Source organism: Lutra lutra, chromosome 17, assembly GCF_902655055.1.
Source record: "Lutra lutra chromosome 17, mLutLut1.2, whole genome shotgun sequence".
Taxonomy (NCBI): Eukaryota; Metazoa; Chordata; class Mammalia; order Carnivora; family Mustelidae; genus Lutra; species Lutra lutra.
In genome coordinates this window covers 14919818-14932125 of record NC_062294.1, presented here as the reverse complement: position 1 = coordinate 14932125, position 12308 = coordinate 14919818, and the positions used below count along the sequence as shown (strand labels likewise).

At 49.5% G+C, this 12308-nt stretch overlaps 1 protein-coding gene across 8 annotated transcripts in view; it reads left to right on the top strand.

The window, feature by feature from the left end:
* Nucleotides 1–12308, top strand: part of ZFHX3 (zinc finger homeobox 3) — a 276951-nt gene that overhangs the window by 83259 nt on the left and 181384 nt on the right. The window contains exon 2 of one of the 8 annotated variants that reach the window (XM_047712133.1): nucleotides 781–904. The exons of 6 other annotated variants lie outside the window; for them this stretch is intronic. The gene's annotated coding sequence lies outside the window, so the exon portion shown is untranslated. Of the gene's footprint in view, nucleotides 1–780; nucleotides 905–7168; nucleotides 7368–12308 lie in introns of those variants that run through there. One more of the 8 variants, XM_047712132.1, reaches the window with a different exon arrangement.

Genomic DNA, 12308 nt, shown 5'->3' with positions numbered 1-12308 from the left:
ACACACCAGGTATCCAGGGCTTAGTATGAAAACAACGGGGAAATATCCTTTTTTGAGACATTGGACATGGATTACATTTAAAAGAAGATTTTAGCTGTATTGGATTACATTTAAAAAATTATAATTTCACCTGTTAAGCCCCCCCATTTTAATGTGGCTACCAAGACATTTTTTTTTTCTTGCCTAAGTTAAAAAAAAATGTTTTATTTAAATTCAACTTAGTTAACCTACAGGCTGCTAAGAAGTTTTAGGATTATATATGTGACTCCCATTTTAAAGATTTTATTTTTTAAGTTATCTCTACACCCGATGCGGAACTGGAACTCAATCTTGAGACAAAGAGTCGCGCGTGCCGTCGACTATGTGGCTCCCATCTTAGATGAAGGATGGCTGAACAAGGGAGACCCCAACATGTGCTTGTTGTCATTCCTGGCCAGGAGTCCTGTGATAAATGCTTTGGGAGACCATCTCTGTTTGGGTTTCACATTCACCCACCCTGGACAGAAATTTGTCAGACTGCGTCCCTCCAGCCAGGTTTTGACTGCGAAGTGATGGGACATTTGCCACAGCTAGGAGAACAAGTTGCCCCACATTCTTGGGGAGGCACGAGCGCCATTAGATATGCAGGGGCTGGGGGGGCCTCACCATGGCAAGCCCAGGGGGCTTGAGCATTATTGCTCAAGTGCTAGAATAGCCCTCCTGGGTAAAGAACTCTTACCCAATGGAGGGACCTTTAGGGGAAGACTGCTCTTGCTCAAATGGACCTCTGGACCCTCTCAGTCCAGTCAGTCGTTCCAGGCCCACCGGCAAGGCCACACCATTCTTCAGCAGTGTTACGACTTTATCCCACCATCATCGATGGGCGCTGAGGAGCAGTTTCCAAGGGAAACTTTTGGTGAAGAAGGTATGCCTTTTTAAAAAGCAAAGTTAGATTTATGTTGGTGATTTCCTTTCCCAGTTGGTTTGGGAGCATCCCTTTTTGACCAGGGCCTTCCTGTTCTCTTTCAAGAGCACCAGATCTTGCCCTCATGCACAGAGAGCGGTGGGGAGGCTGTCTTGGCAACAAGGAATGGTTTTTACGAGTCAGAGGGTCAAGGGTTCACCGTACCAGTTGTCAGTAGTAATAACTAGAGGGCTAGCAAAACGAGATCGACTCTGAGCTGCTTTTCAGTGTCTTTTCTGTGATCCTGCGTCCAGAGTACTGGTTAAACCAGTCTGTATCTGGCTGATTATTATCAATAAAGTCAACTTAACTCTGTGGCCAGAAACAGTTTCTAGCAGCCAGCAGCCTAGGGTTACCAGGCGAAACTGCCATAGTGACTGGGGTTTGCTTTTTGTGGAGGACGGTGCCTCTTCATGGGAGAAATTGGGACCATTTCTGCATGGAGGAGGTGGTGAGGGTAGGGAGAGGAACGGAGCGCCCACCCCATCTTGCATACTCATAGCGGGTTATGAATGTTGTTACGAGCTTGGTCTCTTTCCACAAAGAGTTGATGGACTGTTGTTAGCATATTGGTACTTGACAATAAATGGGTAACTGCATGGGCTGTAGATTCTGACCCTTTGTTTGGGAACCTACTGGACGGTGATTGGTGGCCTATACACATGGGGTCACCAAAGATAAAAAGCCACATGTAAGGAAGCCACGTGTAGCTGGACTAGTAATTACCCACACAAATAATTACCTACATTTAGGAGCTTAGGAAAAGTAGGAGGACCTATGAATAAATAGTCACAGTTAAGTGGAGGACAAGGATAGCACAGTGCCTCTTGAACAGAAAATTGAAAAATTCTGGAGTTTAAGGGCTTTGGTGGCCGGAATAATACAAACGTTTATTTGCATTTTCAGTTTGCACTTTTCTCATATGGCTCCTCTGACCCTCTTCACAATCTCAGAGGTCATTTGCCCAGACCAGGACCTCTCCTGGGTTCGTGGTAAATTGCCAAGGCCCGGTGAACTTACATGATTCACCCAAGGTCGTGTAGTTAGGGAGGGTCAGGACTCAACATGGGGTTTGGGGGCCTGATTCTTGTGTGCTTCCTACACACCGTGCCACGTCCCTCACCTGCAATTTCTGCAGCAGCCTGGAGTGCTTTGAGAGTGACTGATAGCCTTTGTAGGATTCATCTTCGAGGAAGTTAGGGGCTGGCTTTGGGGAGAGGAATATGGCAGCTATAGTTGTGAACGTGATTGGAGGGACAGAAAAGGTGTCTATCAGAGAGGTCTGTGCCAGCGGCTTAATTTCCTTTACTTCAGGACTGGAAGTTATTTAAATTACTTTATAGACTTCCTGTTTCCTTGCAAGAGCTCATTAAGTTGGGGCTGAAAGGCCCATTGCCATAATGGAGCTGCTAGGCCTGCAGTTCCCATTTCAGCCGCTAGGACACCCAGGTTGGAGAGGTCTGTGCTGCAAAAGGAGAGTTTGATAAACTCATTTATGGTGACCCTTTTCACAGAAGTCCATTTGGGACTGGACATTGATGGTCTTCCTCAAGGACAAAATTTCCCAGCGTTCTGGACTCTGGACACAATTTTCTGGACTTGTGAATTTCGCCAGTATGTCATGGGATGGGGCAGGCACAGCTCCTCCAGCCATAGGCCCAGGCACTCTGCTTCCATTTCTGGCGATGGGAGCACAGCCTTGGATGAGATGGGGCTCTGGAAGTGGATGTGTGTGCTCTGAAGATGGAGGATTTCCCCAGTAATGAGGCCGAGTGTTAATATAAGCGTGGATTACCTTCACCCTGTCTTTGACTCGACAGGAAGGCTTTCAGATGGGGATTTCAGAATCGCACTGCAGCTTTTGAATGGTACCCAGAGGCAGCTCTTGAAGAGAGAAGTGTTTGACTGGATGGTTTACCTTTGAACTTGCTGACAAAATGATTTTAGGTGACCAGGAAGTACCCCACCCCATGCGCATCTATAATTGATCCATCAGGGGGAAATCTGTCCCTGCACTCGGGCCTGAATTTGTTGCAGAGTGCTAATTAGAAATAGCAACAACAAGCAGGTGTTGGGAGGGAGAGCATAAGTGGTGTCAACCTGGAGAAGCTGTCGCTGGCTCCCTGTGGATGTGCGCGCCAGCTGTGATGCACAGAAGCCGTGCTGCTTACCTGCCATCCACCTGGGGGACGGTCGGAATCGGACGGGCTCCTGCCTCCGGGCCTTCCTTGCCTCAGTGACTTTCATTCCTTGGCTTAAGGTTCTTTGACACACCGTATGTCCCTCTGGTACTCAGTAGGTCCAGAAAGTCTCACGGGGATCCCACACCAGGAAGTTGGGAAGGGCCTCATTCCTTCCTAGCAGGCAGACGAGAGTCTTTCCAAAGACGGAGCCAACACGGTGACTTAGACGTGGAAGAGTCAGACTTGCGTGTCCAAGTGAATGCTGAGTCTTAAATATTCATATACAACGTTCAAGTCTGTAATTTCTTCATAAAGAATTCTCAAATGATAAAGATGACCTGGTAGGCATCAATTCACTTGTATTTTCTAAAAGCTTTTGATAAGGTCCCTCATAAAAGATTAAGAGAGAACAAAACCCCAGTGTGGTGTAAAGTCCTCGTTGTGGATTAAAAAATGAGAAAGTGACGGGGAACAGAAGGATCCTGGCGGAGAGCTGTTGCTCGTGGTGGGGATGGGTTACTAGAGGGGTGTCTGAGGAGCCTGCGGTGGGGGCTGTAGTGATTAAGTGTATTAATTGTTTGGGGAAGGAAGTGGAGGGTCTGTTAGTGCTGTGGCTGCTCTTCCCCTGGTTTTTGTCACTGGATTCAACGCCTTCGCCGGGGGGCTTGGGCGGTGCAGGGGCCGAGGAGAGGAAGTTTGAGGAAGTCTCGAGGGTAATTCACAGGGGCAGAGACTCTAGTCCCTGCGGAAAAGCTACGTCAGCCCCTGAGGGGAGCGGCTCAGCAGTCCTCATGGGCAATGACCGTTCGGTGCAATGGCTTTTGCAGGACAGCAGTTCGGGATGGGGTGGGATCCCAGACCCGAGGGTTTCCCTAGGGAGAAGGGAACGTGCTCTTGTGCCCTCGGATTCTTTCGGTCCCAGTGTAGGGAAGGCGGACAGTTCTCGAGTCTTTCTGGCCATGTTCTTTTTTGTGCAGCCTTATTTCTTTTCAAGTCACGAGGAGGGCAGTCTGCTGTACCTGGAAATACCTGTCTCTGTGTTTCTCTGTGGGGACTGAGCATACCACTCTGAAACACATGACCTGTGTGTTCCCAGCAGGTGATCCTACAGATCGCTCGGGGGAACCACATAGCCCCATCTGGGATTTTCCCAGTACAGGGTGGCCATGCTGTTGGGGGAGGCAGGGGACTGTGAGTTGAGTGGGTGAGGGAGGGTGGCCTGGGCAGGGGGTGCAGGCTGGGCAGCCGTGGAGCTGCTGTCGCACGTCCTGCCTGCTCACATTTCTCTTTTGCTGTTTCTTGAAGGCCACTCGCCATGTTCCTTCTGTGGCTGCAGTGGAAGTTCCTTGAGCATGACTGTCTGCCTTGAGAGCTTTTGCTTTCCAGCATGGGCTCTTCCAGGCAAGCCATGGATTTCTTTCTTAGTTACCTTCCTTTATTTACCGGTTTCCTTTTTAGCTGTCTCCTTACCCAGGTCCCACTTTAACTGAAACCTGGAAAATGCTGGCCTCCCTCAGAAGTGGTGCCGAGTCCCTCCTTTTGGCTGTTCGCAGATGCCTCTGTGTGGCAGGGCCTCTGGTCCACCCCCCCCCCCCCCCGCAGGGAATTTTTGCTGTCTTGGTCCCACATAGTTAGAAGCTGCAATTACTACTTGGTCGCTAATTACCCAGCCTAACATTAGATCAGTTTACAGAGGGAGCTGGGAGCCTGTCAGCAAAGGTCAGCCTGAGGTCCTCCCACTAACCAGGCCTCTTGTGATCGCTGTACAAGGAAGAAGGCATTAGCAGGGAAGGCTGGGGGGCCAGCTCTGGGCTTCACGGTCCTTGCTGGGGGGATGGGAGAGGGAGAAGGGAGCCATGGATGACTATAAAGGGGTCAGGGAGGCCAGGAACCCTTCTTACGACCTTTCTCAGAAAGCCTGGAGGGGGCTGAAGCCCTTCCTTTCAGAGATGGGTACATGGAGGAAGCCAGGAGGTACCAGCTGGTGACTTTTCCTGGTTGACTGTTAGAAGGGGCAGTTCATCCCCTCAGCGGCAGGGGTGATGGTGGAGGGCGGAGCAGGGCCTAGGAGAGAGCCCCCATTCTGTCTTCTTACCACCTGTACTGTGTTGTTGGCTTATTTTTCCTTTCCATCGGCTCTCCCATTAAAAACCCTGAATACCTGCTCTAGCATCATCCCTAAGCAGTGATGCCCGATGAGCTTGGGGCTGGTTGTATTGGTTTCTGTATTACATAGATAATGATTCGAATTTAAACCGTTCATCCACATACTGCCTGCCGTCACCCCGTGGCTAGTGGAGAACAGCGGTGGGAAAGACACTAGCCTGGAATTGCGAGAGCTTGTTCTCAGGTCCTCTGTTGCTTTCTCATGACACGTGGGGCCGTGGGTGAGCCTTCCTGCTGCTCTGAGCCTGGACAGTGAGGCTGACCCAGCGTCTCCTGTGCCACATGCTTCACTGTCTTATTAACCCTTACAGCCACGCGGGGCAAATGCAGTCTCTACACCTGCTATATGTCTGGGCGCCCAAAGTAGATTGAGAATGTATAGCTTTTAAACGGCCTCTGTGCTGGGATGTCAGCTGAAGGCACATGGCTGTGACCTGTTCTGTTTTGTATTATGTCTTTTTTTTTATTTTTTTTAAAGATTTTATTTATTTATTTGACAGAGAGATCACAAGTAGGCAGAGAGGCAGGCAGAGAGAGAGGAGGAAGCAGGCTCCCTGCCGAGCAGAGAGCCCGATGCGGGGCTCGATCCCAGGACTCTGAGATCATGACCTGAGCCGAAGGCAGCAGCTTAACCCACTGAGCCACCCAGGCGCCCCGATGTCTTTTTTTTTAGATTTTTTTTTTTTTTATTTGACAGATAGAGATCACAGGTAGGCATCGAGGCAGGCAGAGAGAGAGAGGAGGAAGCGGGCTCCCTGCCGAGCAGAGAGCCCGATGCGGGGCTCGATCCCAGGACCCTGGAATCATGACCTGAGCTGAAGGCAGAGGCTTTAACCCACTGAGCCACCCAGGCGCCCCTGTATTATGTCTTTTTTAAAAAAATTACTGACCCATCCCGGAGTCCTGTATCTGCCTGTTGGTTGCAGTGTTAGAAAAAGTGGACTGCAGTGGGAAGGACTGGAAAGGGAAGGCTCAGCTTCTCACAGGTGGATCTTTAAACTCTGTTAAGCAGCTGGGGCACTGTCCCTGAGGGCACAGTTCCAGTTGTCTGTCTGGCCCGGCCCTGGTTGGGACAGGCCCGGACTTCCCACAGTGTTTGCCCTTCCCATCAAGGAGAGATCAGTATGTGGTCAGTGGGGGCCTCGGAGGCAGGGTGACAATGTGTTATGTTGATAATGTTCTTGCAGTCTGAGCCACAGCTTCAGAGCTGCTCGGGAACTCCTTGTTGGGTCTTGTCACAGGTACGGCGCGTCTCCCTGGCCCCAGAAGGATGCTGTACCCTCCTGACCCTCCGAAATGGCCGAGGCACAGCACCAGGAGGTTTAGCGCTGTTCCCCACGGCACTGTCGTGAGGGGTGTGCGCCCCTCTTTGGACAGTCTGAAATGGATGGGCCCAGACCTAAGACTTTTTGATCGGTGTAACAAATGTTCAGAAAGGAAAAGGACCCTGTGTTACTTTGTAAGTTAGGAAGGTTTGGCTGGAGGGGTCTAGCGAACGTGCCATGGGAAGTAGGGGAAGGTTTGAGGCCAGAATGTGGGCCTCTGGTTCCTCCTCTTTTCCTGGGCCAAGGAGTCCCAGGCCTGTGCATGAAAGATGCTTTACAAAACTATTTTACTGAACGCCTCCCCACCCCCCGCCCCGCCCCGCATGCTGACGAACACCGCTCCCCCCCATATAGCTTCACGTTCTTGTAATTAACATATAATTTGATACCTAGAAATTCATGCTGGGTGGAGCTGGAAAGGATTACTCAGCTTTAAGCAATTTAGACTCTTGGGTTCTAGAACTCCGTGTGCTGTGTCCCAGCTCTCCTATTACTGCTAACTTCTTTTGCCAATATCCTTCCTACTTGTTTCTTCCTTCTGTCCTGTGCAGATAGTGAAATGATGATACGGTATGTTTTTGCGTTTAAACAACTGAAGGGTTGTTGACTCCTCTACGTGGACTGCCTGCTTCTCCAGCATGTGTGTCCTCAGCTCTCTTCTCTCACTGGCTGGTGGAATTGGATGGTGCTGTAGTTTATTCCACTTGCTGCTACTTCGTCAAGGCGGTGCCATCAGTATTAAAAAATGCAGTAAGTAATTATCAGGGAAGAATAAAGATGAAAAATTAGGATGGTTTTGTAATTTAAATTTATTTAGAGTATATGCTGATGGTTATGAGTTTTGTTGGAGAGATTATTTACTTTGCTGACACACGTATTAATGTGGGGGGATCGTGGTTCTCAATGTATATGATGCCTGCCCATTTAAAGATATAAAGACTAGGGGAACTCTGACCTGGAGCTGAGAATCAGCATAGTTGAAAGCCCATGAGCATATCGTGAAAATAAATCTGAATGTCCCCATGCTTTGAAAGAGGGCACTTAGAGCAGTGCAGATGGAAAGTTGTCTGTGATGTAAACGCAGAGGTAAGAGTGAATCCCTTAAACCACAATGGTAAGTGGGTTCTGACTTGGAGGACAAGGCTGACTCTCCCTTCTCCCGGGTCGCGACTTCCTGATCCAGTGGGTTGAGGAGGAGCTTGGTTCCTGGTCCCCCCCCTGAGCGTGCTGTCATCGGTCGGCTGCAGGGAAGGTGCAGCCCAGGAGAGTAGCTCAGAGGTTGCACGTTTGTTCACTTCGATGGACTGACTGTGCTCGTGGGTCTTCAGGGTTTGAGAACTTGACTCTGGAAAGCTTCTAAATTTGTTCCTAGTGAGTTGATTTATTTTGTTGAGGTCAAATTAGAGCTAATGGCCCTAATGGTTTACAGTGCTCCTAAATGGGCCTTAGCACTTAGGCAGGCTTGGCTGGCCATTTTGGGCGGGTTTCCAAGTGTGGACCATATCATTCTGAAGGTATGTTTTTTTGTTCAAGTTATTGTTGCGAGTACAACTTCTATGTGTAAGCGAGGTTAAAAGGTAACAGCAGAATTAGTAACACTTAATAGTCAACTTTCTCTTGGTATCAAACACGGGAACGTGTTTGTTCACGTGGGCCATGGGGGCATCTGGTGAGCGAGCATGGCGTCCAGTGAGGGCTCAGTCGTTGGCGATTGTGCTCTGCCCCTTTGCCTAGGAGTATGTTGTTGATGAAATGCGGTAATGGGGAAGCCTTAGATTTTCTTCGACTCTTCCTGGTTGCCAAGTCGGCTCTTGTAAGAGCAGGTAACTAGGTTAAACTAATCTTGGTGCATCCCTTCCAGCCATGCTGTGATATCTGTAAGTTCATGGCAAGGTCTTTGGCAAGAGGATTTTAAAACTGGCTGCTGTCCCCTGATTTCTGTGTGATTGGGAGTAGGTGGAGCAGACAGGTGTCTGCAGAGGAGGTATGAGTCTCTGCTGGCCCACAGTATTAAATCGTGCATATGTATGCATAGGCAGGCTCCGTGAGCAGTGATCTTGCAGGGCTGTGAGGTATAGCTGAAAGGGGAGAGAATCCAGAGGCTGGAGGTTTCACTTCCTAAGCTGAGGTGGTGGAACAAGGTAGAGGCAGGAGCAGTGGTTAAAGATTTCTCCATGCTTTGATTGGGGAGGGCGAACAAGTTCCTTCCGATCGTCTTTGGCCCATGAACTCTTAGAGTAGTGTCCTCTAAGTTGCAGATGTGGCTTCGAAGGTCAAGTCCAGTCAGATTCTGTTGTGGGTAAAATCCTATTGGCTGGTATGGACTGAGCCAGAGCTGTTACTGGAGTTTGAATTTGAGGGATGGGGGTTTTGCCTTCTAATTGCTAACGGAATGGCTACCGGGTTCTTCTCAACATTTGGGTTCCTTTTTCCCTCTTGCATACTCTGAAAACACACTTTCAGTGTATCTGCAAGCTTTGCTATCTCACTTATTCTCGAGACAAGATGGAATGGGTTTTCCCTTGAACACTTCGAAGAATATCATGGCACCTGGGAGAGGTCTACTTCTACTGAGAAAAAAAATCTCCATGTTCATCTAGTTTATCTGGAAAATAGCATCATAATCATCGTGAACAGTGTTTTATTTTATTTTTTTATTTTTTTTTAAAGATTTTATTTATTTATTTGACAGAGAGAAATCACAAGTAGGCAGAGAGGCAGGCAGAGAGAGAGGAGGAAGCAGGCTCCCCGCTGAGCAGAAAGCCCGATGTGGGGCTCGAACCTAGGACCTGGGATCATGACCTGAGCCGAAGGCAGCGGCTTAACCCACTGAGCCACCCAGGCGCCCCGTGAACAGTGTTTTAAATGGGAAAACTTGGGTCTTAAACAGATGGCTATGTCTGCGATCAAGAAGGAGTTAATTTCCACTATTAATAAAACTAAGCTTTTATGTCAGGCCTCACAGAACCTGAGACACGAGTCTAGGGTAGCAGCCAAAGTCACCCTTGGGTTGTGTCTGTGGATGTGCCTTCTGAACTCGGCTTTTGGCCGTGTTCCGTTAGTTCCACGGCCACCAAGTTCTCCAGAGAAGTTTTAATTACAATCCAAGGTGATGTGGTTTCTTAAATGTGTTATAACAAATGGATGTTTGTCCAAGTAGCCCTGAGCAGCCCCCTGCATCAATAAAACCCCGTAATTATCACATGGTGGGCTCCTAGGAGGAAATCTCAACGCCCTGAGTGTCTAGTCGGCTGTGCTTCCGGCCTCCCTTTCCTTAAGTTGGGGGCAGGGCGAGGTGCTGAAGGAGAGGCCTCTCCTCAGAGGCTCCGAGAGAGTGATGACACAGCCGGGACAGGCTCGGATGCTGTCCCAGGGTGGAATGTGTTAATAGCCCCGGGGGCGAGGCCTGCTTTTTTTGGTGGTGGGCCAGGGGTAGGTGTAGGGGAGGGAGGTGGTTAAAATGGAAGACCTTGAAATGGCCAATCTTTATTAGTTTTCTAAACAGCTTGAGGAAGCGCTGGGAGCATCTTGCAGGGACCCTGCAATTATCATAATAAACAGTTTTATCATCTGCTTGGCAATCAATATTGTGGCTTATGCTGCTTTAGTATCTCAGTGGTATTGATTACCTTAACAACTGTGCTGCGGTCAGCTTCCATTAACCCTTGCTCTGCCGGCAGGGCCCGTGCCTTCCACCGTGGGAGGGGAGACTGCTCTGGTGCCAGCCCAGGCAAGTGTCCGAATTTGACAGCTCGCCAGAGAGTCAGATAAAGCTTTTCATCACAACGCACCCAACAGAAGGAAGGGTTTTAACCAGGGAATCCTGAGGCTAGGGCATCTTCTTAAAGGCATCTTTCTTTCTTTCCTTTATTTTTATTTTTTAGGAGGAGGTGTGTAGAACAGTTACAGTAGTGGGTTTTCAGCCGTGGCTCGGGCCTCTGAATGTTAAGAGTGATGATTCTGATTCTTCTCTGCAGGGACTCTGTCCGCTGCTCCCCTCACCTCCTCCTCCACTCTCCTCAGCCGAGGAGGACAAGTGTGGAATTGAACTGGGAGCTGCAGTGCTTACGTCCTCATGGAACAGGCATTCCTAGGACTTTGAGAATTTTTTTGTGATCCACATTTTACTCCTAGAAAAACACCTATCTGGGGACATCTCATAGGATTCAGTCGAGTGTCTGAGGTGTGTTGCCCAGCCGGAAGATGACAGAATGCTGGAGATAGATTTTGATGCCCCTGGAGATTATAGCCCTCCGCTGGCTTCCCCCGTGTCTGGTCTGGTTAATGTTGATGCTCCCCTTTTCTCCTGATGAAGCAAAGACAATAGGGACGCTTTACCCTAGGAGCACGTGGGATTGACTCCCTGGATCAAGCCGGTAGTTAGGGACCAGGTAATGACCAAGTGACAGTCACACAGAAACTTTGGGGACAGGATCTTGCCAGCAGTAGAGGTGGCGGTGTGTGTGATTGTGTTGATTTTCCATTTTTTTTTTCTTTTAACTTCTCTGTTTTATTTTAAATATGTATATACGTGTGCCTATGCATATATACGTAAGCAGGTATGAAGCTGGGGTGAGCTTGCATGCCGTATCCAGTCGCTCAACCGCTTTGATGTGATGTTAGTAAAGACTACCCTAGGGGTCGTCCACATCCCATAGGCAAAAGCGCAGGCGCTCTTGAACCTGGGTGACACTGACCTCTCATGAGAAGCCAGCTGCCACATCTAGGAGTCCGTCTGTCATGTCGTTGAGTTTCATGGTGTCTCCGGGGAGTAGAGCAGGAGTAAAAAGCAGCGGCGGCGGCGCTTGGCCGCGGAGGAGAGTGAATTGTGTCAGCACCTGCCACCTTCCTGCCCTTTCGGTGCCGGGCTTCAGCCGGTGGCTTCCTTGTCCTTCGTGGCTGCCCAAGGAAAGCCAGGGGTGGAAATTCTTCAGATGGGGCTGAGGCCTGTGTGTATGTGATGAAGGGGAGGGCTATGGGCTGAGCTTGGGGAAGTCCAGGGAGGTACAGGCAAGGGGGTCAGAGGTGTATGGAATTCCCAGCCAAGGGCTAGGAGTCCCTATAAGAAAGTGTCAGGCCACAGAGTATGGGCAGCAAGAATGTAAGGCTACACAGGCTTTACCTGGTAAGGCCCAGGGTGGTAATCACAAGACTTGACTTCAGTATCAAGCCACAGGCTAGATGGGCAGGGCTGAGCTCGCAAATGGCACGACAGTTAGACCTGTGCCAGGTGAGGAGAGGGTCCCAAGGAGTAATGGGGGGTCTTTTCTGTCCGGAGGGAAGCTGGTGGGAGTGGTTCTTCACACATGGTTGGAGAGTCTGCACAGGGTCATGGCTTTCAGCCTTCTCTTCTGATCGTACCTTACCAGGTCACCCTCCCTGTGACTAGGATGTCAGGGGGTCCCTGTCCCCACTGTCTTGTATTCTGGACCCACCCATTTCTGTCTTCATTCTCCTTCTGCCCAGACGACGCTGATTCTACAAATTGGAAAGTTTTATTTGAAGCCTAATGCTCTTCCTAAAAATGTCCCTTAGATCTTTTGGGCTCAGAGGGTAGGTGGTGCTTACGAAGTTGGCTAAACATCCGATTGCTTTCCCTCATGACAGGATCTGCAGCTCAGAGGGCTCCAGCATGATGGCGGAGGGTGGACTAGACCACTTCTAACCATAAAATATGCAACATTTGTGTTA